Below are 11,786 nucleotides of genomic sequence, written 5' to 3' on the forward strand. Positions count from 1 at the left end.
CCAGAGGAAAATCAAACTGACCTGAAAGAGTTATTACAATCACATAGAGCACATTGAGTGGGAATTAGCTGGGAAAAAATAAAGCATCTGTACATGATGTACAAATCTCAGTTAAAGAAGACATGAATGAAGGCAGGTGGGTGCAACATGGAATTGGTGAAGGCAGAGAAGGAGAACCAGTTACAGGACAATGATATGAATAAGGAAAATGAGACAAGAAGCTTTGACTGATTTGAAACCTGTTCCTGAATTGCTGAAACTAACTGAGCAGAAGCTTCAGGATTGTCGACAGCAGCTCATCATCTTTGTGAGAAAAAAATGTAAATCAGTCAGCAGTCATATGCTTGTCATGATGGAGATTGAGGAGCAGAAGAATTGTACTACGGCAGACAAAGGAAAAGGACAACGACTTGAAGTCAGACTGTTTGATGAAACTGTACAATCATTCTAAATGAATTGCTGGGAAGTGGATCCACACAACTTGCACAGATATGGATACTGAGAGAAACAGTACTGTTTGTAGCTGTGAGTAAATCGCGATGGTTTTCGCAGCAGCATAACTGCCACAATGATCGCTAAAACCAAAATTGCAACAAGTCCTGAAACCAAAGAAGTCAATCTGCTTTATAACTTTGCCAAATAATATGCAGAAAATAATAATAAAGATCCAGGACAAATAAATAATTAATAAACCACCTTGGAACAGAAAGATATACAATTGGAGACTGGAAAGAATTTTGAGTGTATCATTTCACAACAGAAGGTGGAGTTTGACTGCCTGACAGAGGAACTAAGGCCAATTAACAGGAAAGGGGACAGAGATAAAGTGACCTTTCAGGATGGCCCTGACCACACTCACATGAAGTTGGGAAAGCCTGCAAAGGGACAGGTGAAAGGGGGAGGCACGATGGCACAGTTGTTAGCTCCGTTACCTCACAGTGCCAGGGACTCGTGTTTGACTCTGGCCTTGGGTCACTGTCTGTGTGGAGTTTGCACGTTCTCCCCGTGTCTGCGTGAGTTTCCTCCGGGTGCTCCTGTTTCCTCCCACACTCCAAAGATGTGCAGGTTAGGGGGATTGGCCATGCTAAAATTGACCCTTCGTGTGTAACTTAGCTATAGTTGTGGGGAAGGGACAGGGGTTGGGTTTCTTCATTGTAGCGACTCTGTGATTCTATAACAGGTTCCCTTGTCTTTGAGCAGCTCCAGCTTCTGCAAAACCTTATTTCACGTTGACTTTTTGAGACTCTGAAAATCAGACGAACGGGTTGGACTCAGTGAAGAAAATTAAAAATCAAATCCAAAGTAGTTTGCAGCATTCAATGTGACATTTTCCCCTCTGGATCCTGCCCAGCTCTCTGAGGCAGCACGGTCAGTGCAGGGCCGGAGGGCCCGTTCCTGTGCTGTAATTTTCTTTGTTCTTTGACGTCATCAGGATTATTTTACAATCTTGATAATGGAACTGAGCTCAGACTCGGAGTTAAGATCAAGAATAGACGGAGGCTTCTGGAAAGAAAGAGGAAGCGGCTGGACAATAGCAGCATGTTGAGAGAACATGATTACAGATGTTTATCATGACTTTGACATGTATGAAGGATGGAACATTCAATGTTGGAAGATAAAGACAGAAGTAGACGATGGTATTTTATATCTGCGTGCTTAGATGTAATAGGATTTATATACTTTACAGAGTACTAATAGTGGGAAAAGTAGAGGTTCAAAAAATGAAGCCATCTTTTCACATTTTGGTTCATTTTTAAGGGGAGGGTGATTTTGGGCTAATTTGATATATTTTGTGTGTGAGGTTGGGTTGCTTTAAGAGGCAGTGTTTTGTTACAGGAGCCAATTTGTCTGGTGCTGAGAATGCAGGATGATAACTGGTTTTAGCTGGGAGTGTATTATTACTTGGTAGAATTAATGGACCTTTTGTTTATTTAGGTTCCCCTGAGATTTTAGACCAGGTGTGCAGAGTCATGTGAGTGTAATAAGTCTTCGGCGGCAGAACCCCTTCACCAAAATCCCTTTATTTACAATTCCAGCAACAGTGCAGAAAGTGCTCCCAGTCAGCAGTCTACCTTCGGGAGTGCCAGAGGAACTGACACTCCTGGTTAAATCCACGGAAAAGACTCGCATCAATTGACTCCTTAATCAGGGAGTTCATATTGCAATAGGCCAACCTCAATAGAACATAGAACATAGAACATTACAGCGCAGAACAGGCCCTTCGGCCCACGATGTTGCACCGACCAGTTAAAAAAAAACTGTGACCCTCCAACCTAAACCAATTTCTTTTCGTCCATGAACCTATCTACGGATCTCTTAAACGCCCCCAAACTAGGCGCATTTACTACTGATGCTGGCAGGGCATTCCAATCCCTCACCACCCTCTGGGTAAAGAACCTACCCCTGACATCGGTTCTATAACTACCCCCCCTCAATTTAAAGCCATGCCCCCTCGTGCTGGATTTCTCCATCAGAGGAAAAAGGCTATCACTATCCACCCTATCTAAACCTCTAATCATCTTATATGTTTCAATAAGATCCCCTCTTAGCCGCCGCCTTTCCAGCGAAAACAATCCCAAATCCCTCAGCCTCTCCTCATAGGATCTCCCCTCCATACCAGGCAACATCCTGGTAAACCTCCTCTGCACCCTCTCCAAAGCCTCCACATCCTTCCTGTAATGTGGGGACCAGAACTGCACACAGTACTCCAAGTGCGGCCGCACCAGAGTTGTGTACAGTTGCAACATAACGCTACGACTCCTAAATTCAATCCCCCTACCAATAAACGCCAAGACACCATATGCCTTCTTAACAACCTTATCTACTTGATTCCCAACTTTCAGGGATCTATGCACACATACACCTAGATCCCTCTGCTCCTCCACACTATTCAAAGTCCTCCCGTTAGCCCTATACTCAACACATCTGTTATTCCTACCAAAGTGAATTACCTCACACTTCTCCGCATTAAACTCCATCCGCCACCTCTCGGCCCAACTTTGCAACCTGTCTAAGTCTTCCTGCAAACTACGACACCCTTCCTCACTGTCTACCACACCACCGACTTTGGTGTCATCAGCAAATTTGCTAATCCACCCAACTATACCCTCATCCAGATCATTAATAAATATTACAAACAGCAGTGGCCCCAAAACAGATCCCTGAGGTACACCACTTGTAACCGCACTCCATGATGAATATTTACTATCAACCACCACCCTCTGTTTCCTATCCGCTAGCCAATTCCTGATCCAATTTCCTAGATCACCCCCAATCCCATACATCTGCATTTTCTGCAGAAGCCTACCATGGTGAACCTTATCAAACGCCTTACTAAAATCCATATATACCACGTCCACTGCCTTGCCCCCATCCACCTCCTTGGTCACTTTCTCAAAAAACTCAATAAGGTTAGTAAGGCACGACCTACCTGCCACAAAACCATGCTGACTATCACCTATCAATTCATTACTCTCCAAATAACTATAAATCCTATCCCTTATAATTTTTTCCAACATCTTGCCGACAACAGAAGTGAGACTCACCGGTCTATAATTCCCGGGGAAGTCTCTGTTCCCCTTCTTAAACAATGGGACAACATTCGCTAACCTCCAATCTTCTGGTACTATACCAGAGGCCAACGACGACCTGAAGATCAGAGCCAGAGGCTCTGCAATCACTTCTCTTGCCTCCCAGAGAATCCTTGGATAAATCCCATCCGGACCAGGGGATTTATCTATTTTCAGACCCTCCAGAATATCCTGCACATCCTCCTTATCAACTGTAATATTGTCTATTCTACTCCCTTGCAACCCAGTGTCCTCCTCAGCTATATTCATGTCCCCTTGCGTGAACACCGAAGAGAAATATTGGTTCAATGCTTCACCTGACTGAAGTCATTACAGTGCGTTTTTGGTGAGATTGATTGACAGGGGCAGAACCATATGATTAATGGGAACAGCTAAGCTTGCAGGAAAGCCCAATTTCATTTTCATTTTAAAATACAAGCAGTTGCTGCCTGGACCTGCTAGAAGAAAGAAGTGGCTCTCTGTCTCTCCCTCACTCTCACTCTCTCTCACCAAAGGCTTTCTGAATGTTCTAGAATTGTTGACCTATGACAAGCAAGTATGCCTGTGTTTTGCTAAGTAATTATAAAGAGAGGTTAAGTCTATCGGGGAAATTTTCTTGATTGGAACTCATAGTGATAAGTTAGCAGTTAAGAATTGTATCTTGTCATGCTTAAGTGTTGTTCAATCGTTAAATGTTAAGCTAATTCATTTGTTATAGTTATATAATTAAACTGTGGTGTTAAATAAAGCTTGTTTTGAATAAAGCTCCCTGGTTTAACACCATTGGAAGCCTCCAGCTGCCAGCCCCCCAAGATCGGGTAGTCGGGTATGCAAGGCGGCCAGCAAAGAAGCTAAATTAGGAATAAACTTCCTATAATAATTCACTAATTCCAAGAGAGATTTCAATTCCATGGTGTTCCTTGGAGTTGGCGCCTCCTTATTGGCCTGCCCCAGATGAAGGCCCTCGCCTTCCACTCGATAGCCCAAATACATCACAGCACTTGCTTGGAAAACATTTTTCCCTTTTCAGGACCTCTGACAATCACCGTAAGACCGCTTCCAGGTTTGTTAGGTTGTTCTGAAGTTCCTGTGACCAGGACATGGTCCAGGTACATCGCTACCAGAGGACATGGTCCAGGTACATCGCTACCAGAGGTAACCCTTGGAGGGTTTTCTCCATGACTCATTGAGAAATGCGTATGCAGACGAGACCCCAAAGGGCAGGTCAGTGCACTCATATAGGCGTTTGTGCTTATAATTGTGATGTACTTTTGGGAAGGGTCGTCCAATTCAAGTTGATTTTATTTTATTTGATTTATTACTGTCACATGTATTAGCATGATGTGGAAATGCTGGCGTTGGACTGGGGTAAGAAGTCTCACAACACCAGGTTAAAGTCCAACAGGTTTATTTGGTAGCAAATACCACTAGCTTTCGGAGCGCTGCTCCTTCGTCAGATGTAGTGGATTTCCACTACATCTGACGAAGGAGCAGCGCTCCGAAAGCTAGTGGCGTTTGCTACCAAATATACATGTATTAACATACAGTGAAAAGTATTGTTTCTTACGCGCTATACAGACAAAGCATACCATTCATAGAGAAGGAAAGGAGAGAGTGCAGAATGTAGTGTTACAGTCATAGCCAGGGTGCAGAGAAAGATCAACTTAATGCAAGGTCGGTCCATTCAAAAGTCTGACAGCAGCAGGGAAGAAGCTGTTCTTGAGTCGGTTGTTACGTGACCTCAGACTTTTGTATCTTTTTCCCGAAGGAAGAAGGTGGAAGAGAGAATGTCCGGGGTGCGGTGTGGGGTCCTTAATTATGCTGGCTGCTTTGCCGAGGCAGCAGGAAGTGTAGACAGAGTCAATGGATGGGAGGCTGGTTTGCGTGATGGATTGGGCTACATTCACAACTTTTGTAGTTTCTTGTGGTCTTGGGCAGAGCAGGAGCCGTACCAAGCTGTGATACAACCAGAAAGAATGCTTTCTATGGTGCATCTATAAAAGTTGATGAGAGTCATAGCTGACATGCCAAATTTCCTTCGTCTTCTGAGAAAGTAGAGGCGTTGGTGGGCTTTCTTAACTATAGTGTCGGCATGGGGGGACCAGGACAGGTTGTTGGTGATCTGGACACCTAAAAACTTGAAGCTCTCGACCCTTTCTACTTCGTCCCCATTGATGTTCTCCTTTACGCTTCCTGAAGTCGATGACAATCTCCTTCATTTTATTGACATTGAGGGAGAGATTATTGTTGCTGCACCAGTTCACCAGATTCTCTATCTCATTCCTGTACTCTGTCTCGTCATTGTTTGAGATCCGACCCACTGCGGTGGTGTCGTCAGCAAACTTGAAGATCAAATTGGAGGGGAATTTGGCCACACAGTCATAAGTGTATAAGGAGTATAGTAGGGGGCTGAGAACACAGCCTTGTGGGGCACCGGTGTTGAGGATGATCGTGGAGGAGGTGTAGGAAGTTGGAGATACACATATCTCAAGTCCAACATTGGAAATGTTTGGCTCCCGGTTAACCTGGTGTCAGGTCTCCAATCCGGGCGTGGGGTATCTGTCAAGTTTAGAAACCATCTTCCAGACCGGGAGGTTAAACCGAGCAGCCCCCCAACCTCCGAGGAATATAACCTTAGGACTGATTTCACTTTCTCACACGAGGGGAGTAGGCATCTGAAACTCTCGCCCCCAAACCGCTACAGAGGCTGGGAGTTCATTGAAAATGAGATTAGCCGATTTCTATTGGGAAAGGGGATTGTGAATATGGAACGAGCGGAGATATACATCAGCTGTAGTCAAATCAAATGGCAGAACAGGTGCAAGGGGCTGAATAGCCTGCTCCTGCTCCTGTGTTCCTCAGAGGTAAATTCTGACTTTCTTTATCAAACCATATGAAGAATGATGAGATTTTTGCAAACAGTTCATTGTCTTGGAGCCAATGGCGCCATTGTGCTGAAATACTGCAACATCAACAGCAGGTGGCAGGCGTGCGCTGCACCAGAGTCTGCACAACATTGAGAATTAATTTAATTTTGTCCCCAGTTATTTATGCTTTGAAAATGTTTGCATGTCAAGTTTTTAAATTTAAGGTTTTTAATATTTCCAAAACCAGAAGGAATGAAACTCTTTGTCTGCAGTAGCTAATTTTCAATACCAGTGTGGTGATAATGTTGATTAAGTCATTGAGAGAGTGAACTTGATCTGATAAAATTAAACTCCCTGGGTCAAGTTTAGTTGGTAACTACAACAACACCTTTCATTCATATAGCAGCTTTAACAGAGTAAACCATCTCAAGACACATCACGGAAGTTTCATGAAGCAAAGTTTGACACCTAACGACTGAAGGACATAAGACTGGCACCAAAAACTTAGTAAGAAGTTTAACAACACCAGGTTAAAGTCCAACAAGTTTATTTGGTAGCAAAAGCCACACAAGCTTTCAGAGCTCCAAGCCCCTTCTTCAGGTGAGTGGGAATTCTGTTCACAAACAGACACAGACAGTGACCCGAGGCTGGAATCAAACCCGGGTCCCTGGCGCTGTGAGGCAGCAGTGCTAACCACTGCGCCACCATTCATTCTTCCCTTTGGAGGCCCTCCCTCTTTCACATCCCAAATTTTAATTGTTCCACCATTCATGGCCTTGCTGCCTGGGCCCCAAGCTCTGCAATTCCCTCCCGAAACCTCTCTGCCTCTCTCTCTTTAAACTCTCTGACTAAGATTTTGGTAGTCATGATGTGGAGATGCCGGTGTTGGACTGGGGTAAACACAGTTCTCCCCGTGTCTGCGTGGGTTTCCTCCGGGTGCTTCGGTTTCCTCCCACAGTCCAAAAGACTCGTTGGTGAGGTGGATTGGCCAGGCTAAATTCTCCCTCAGTGTACCCGAACAGGCCCCAGAGTGTGGTGATTGGGGGATTTTTACAGTAACTTCATTGCTGTGTTGATGTAAGCCTACTGGTGACTAATAAATAAACTTTAAACTTGTTTTAAAACTTTGTCGGATTGGGTGACGTTACAGACACAGGGAGGATGAGGCCATGGTGGGATTTATAAACTGGGTGATAATTTAAACATGGGTGATTGTGGATCAGTGAGGACAGGGGTGATAGGTGACTGGAACTCGGTGTGAGTGAGGAGACAGGGTTTTAGATAGCCTCGTGTGAATGGGTAGTGCAGGAACAGACAAGTCTGGAGGGCAATAAAGGGTCTGATATTGAGGAACTGTAAAAGATGTCACATTCCAGAGCCTCGGGTCAAATTCCCAACTTGACGTTACAAGCAAAGCTCAAATTCAGACAATTCCTTCACACACACATCCATTCAACCAGTAGCCAGACTTTCACTTGTCCCTTTCCTCACATGAGCTATGATAGATTAAAATCAGAAACTCAAAATCCTACATTCCACAATTGAAGGAAACATTCTCATTCAGGTTTTGTGAAGTTGCCCATTGCTGTTCCCTCTGGTTATCGTAACCTTGAATGGCAAGAATATCTGTGTTACCAAGGGGACGTTAATCTGACAGACAGACTTTGCTGCAAAGACAACAGTTATTGCCCAAACCTAATTGCCTGGAGTAGGTGCTGGAGATCTCATATCGGTTCAGTGCAGAGTAACAGCAGGTTCAGTGCAGAGTAACAGCAGGTTCAGTGCAGGGTAACAGCAGGTTCAGTGCAGAGTAACAGCAGGTTCAGTGCAGAGTAACAGCAGGTTCAGTGCAGAGTAACAGCAGGTTCAGTGCAGAGTAACAGCAGGTTCAGTGCAGGGTAACAGCCGGTTCAGTGCAGAGTAACAGCAGGTTCAGTGCAGGGTAACAGCAGGTTCAGTGCAGGGTAACAGCAGGTTCAGTGCAGAGTAACAGCAGGTTCAGTGCAGAGTAACAGTAGGTTCAGTGCAGAGTAACAGTAGGTTCAGTGCAGAGTAACAGCAGGTTCAGTGCAGAGTAACAGCAGGTTCAGTGCAGAGTAACAGCAGGTTCAGTGCAGGGTAACAGCAGGTTCAGTGCAGAGTAACAGCAGGTTCAGTGCAGAGTAACAGCAGGTTCAGTGCAGAGTAACAGCAGGTTCAGTGCAGAGTAACAGCAGGTTCAGTGCAGGGTAACAGCCGGTTCAGTGCAGAGTAACAGCAGGTTCAGTGCAGGGTAACAGCAGGTTCAGTGCAGGGTAACAGCAGGTTCAGTGCAGAGTAACAGCAGGTTCAGTGCAGAGTAACAGTAGGTTCAGTGCAGAGTAACAGTAGGTTCAGTGCAGAGTAACAGCAGGTTCAGTGCAGGGTAACAGCCGGTTCAGTGCAGGGTAACAGCAGGTTCAGTGCAGAGTAACAGCAGGTTCAGTGCAGAGTAACAGCAGGTTCAGTGCAGAGTAACAGCAGGTTCAGTGCAGAGTAACAGCAGGTTCAGTGCAGAGTAACAGCAGGTTCAGTGCAGAGTAACAGCAGGTTCAGTGCAGGGTAACAGCAGGTTCAGTGCAGAGTAACAGCAGGTTCAGTGCAGAGTAACAGCAGGCTCAGTGCAGAGTAACAGCAGGTTCAGTGCAGAGTAACAGCAGGTTCAGTGCAGAGTAACAGCAGGTTCAGTGCAGGGTAACAGCAGGTTCAGTGCAGAGTAACAGCAGGTTCAGTGCAGAGTAACAGCAGGTTCAGTGCAGGGTAACAGCAGGTTCAGTGCAGAGTAACAGCAGGTTCAGTGCAGGGTAACAGCAGGTTCAGTGCAGGGTAACAGCAGGTTCAGTGCAGAGTAACAGCAGGTTCAGTGCAGAGTAACAGCAGGTTCAGTGCAGAGTAACAGCAGGTTCAGTGCAGAGTAACAGCAGGTTCAGTGCAGAGTAACAGCAGGTTCAGTGCAGAGTAACAGCAGGTTCAGTGCAGAGTAACAGCAGGTTCAGTGCAGAGTAACAGTAGGTTCAGTGCAGAGTAACAGTAGGTTCAGTGCAGAGTAACAGCAGGTTCAGTGCAGGGTAACAGCCGGTTCAGTGCAGGGTAACAGCAGGTTCAGTGCAGAGTAACAGCAGGTTCAGTGCAGAGTAACAGCAGGTTCAGTGCAGAGTAACAGCAGGTTCAGTGCAGAGTAACAGCAGGTTCAGTGCAGAGTAACAGCAGGTTCAGTGCAGAGTAACAGCAGGTTCAGTGCAGGGTAACAGCAGGTTCAGTGCAGAGTAACAGCAGGTTCAGTGCAGAGTAACAGCAGGCTCAGTGCAGAGTAACAGCAGGTTCAGTGCAGAGTAACAGCAGGTTCAGTGCAGAGTAACAGCAGGTTCAGTGCAGGGTAACAGCAGGTTCAGTGCAGAGTAACAGCAGGTTCAGTGCAGAGTAACAGCAGGTTCAGTGCAGGGTAACAGCAGGTTCAGTGCAGAGTAACAGCAGGTTCAGTGCAGGGTAACAGCAGGTTCAGTGCAGGGTAACAGCAGGTTCAGTGCAGAGTAACAGCAGGTTCAGTGCAGAGTAACAGCAGGTTCAGTGCAGAGTAACAGCAGGTTCAGTGCAGAGTAACAGCAGGTTCAGTGCAGAGTAACAGCAGGTTCAGTGCAGAGTAACAGCAGGTTCAGTGCAGAGTAACAGCAGGTTCAGTGCAGAGTAACAGCAGGTTCAGTGCAGAGTAACAGCAGGTTCAGTGCAGAGTAACAGCAGGTTCAGTGCAGAGTAACAGCAGGTTCAGTGCAGAGTAACAGCAGGTTCAGTGCAGAGTAACAGCAGGTTCAGTGCAGAGTAACAGCAGGTTCAGTGCAGAGTAACAGCAGGTTCAGTGCAGAGTAACAGCAGGTTCAGTGCAGAGTAACAGTAGGTTCAGTGCAGAGTAACAGTAGGTTCAGTGCAGAGTAACAGCAGGTTCAGTGCAGGGTAACAGCCGGTTCAGTGCAGGGTAACAGCAGGTTCAGTGCAGAGTAACAGCAGGTTCAGTGCAGAGTAACAGCAGGTTCAGTGCAGAGTAACAGCAGGTTCAGTGCAGAGTAACAGCAGGTTCAGTGCAGAGTAACAGCAGGTTCAGTGCAGAGTAACAGCAGGTTCAGTGCAGGGTAACAGCAGGTTCAGTGCAGAGTAACAGCAGGTTCAGTGCAGAGTAACAGCAGGCTCAGTGCAGAGTAACAGCAGGTTCAGTGCAGAGTAACAGCAGGTTCAGTGCAGAGTAACAGCAGGTTCAGTGCAGGGTAACAGCAGGTTCAGTGCAGAGTAACAGCAGGTTCAGTGCAGAGTAACAGCAGGTTCAGTGCAGGGTAACAGCAGGTTCAGTGCAGAGTAACAGCAGGTTCAGTGCAGGGTAACAGCAGGTTCAGTGCAGGGTAACAGCAGGTTCAGTGCAGAGTAACAGCAGGTTCAGTGCAGAGTAACAGCAGGTTCAGTGCAGAGTAACAGCAGGTTCAGTGCAGAGTAACAGCAGGTTCAGTGCAGAGTAACAGCAGGTTCAGTGCAGAGTAACAGCAGGTTCAGTGCAGAGTAACAGCAGGTTCAGTGCAGAGTAACAGCAGGTTCAGTGCAGAGTAACAGCAGGTTCATAGAACATAGAACATAGAACATTACAGCGCAGAACAGGCCCTTCGGCCCACGATGTTGCACCGACCAGTTAAAAAAAAAACTGTGACCCTCCAACCTAAACCAATTTCTTTTCGTCCATGAACCTATCTACGGATCTCTTAAACGCCCCCAAACTAGGCGCATTTACTACTGATGCTGGCAGGGCATTCCAATCCCTCACCACCCTCTGGGTAAAGAACCTACCCCTGACATCGGTTCTATAACTACCCCCCCTCAATTTAAAGCCATGCCCCCTCGTGCTGGATTTCTCCATCAGAGGAAAAAGGCTATCACTATCCACCCTATCTAAACCTCTAATCATCTTATATGTTTCAATAAGATCCCCTCTTAGCCGCCGCCTTTCCAGCGAAAACAATCCCAAATCCCTCAGCCTCTCCTCATAGGATCTCCCCTCCATACCAGGCAACATCCTGGTAAACCTCCTCTGCACCCTCTCCAAAGCCTCCACATCCTTCCTGTAATGTGGGGACCAGAACTGCACACAGTACTCCAAGTGCGGCCGCACCAGAGTTGTGTACAGTTGCAACATAACGCTACGACTCCTAAATTCAATCCCCCTACCAATAAACGCCAAGACACCATATGCCTTCTTAACAACCTTATCTACTTGATTCCCAACTTTCAGGGATCTATGCACACATACACCTAGATCCCTCTGCTCCTCCACACTATTCAAAGTCCTCCCGTTAGC

This window comes from Mustelus asterias, chromosome 3, assembly GCF_964213995.1.
Source record: "Mustelus asterias chromosome 3, sMusAst1.hap1.1, whole genome shotgun sequence".
NCBI lineage: Eukaryota > Metazoa > Chordata > Chondrichthyes > Carcharhiniformes > Triakidae > Mustelus > Mustelus asterias.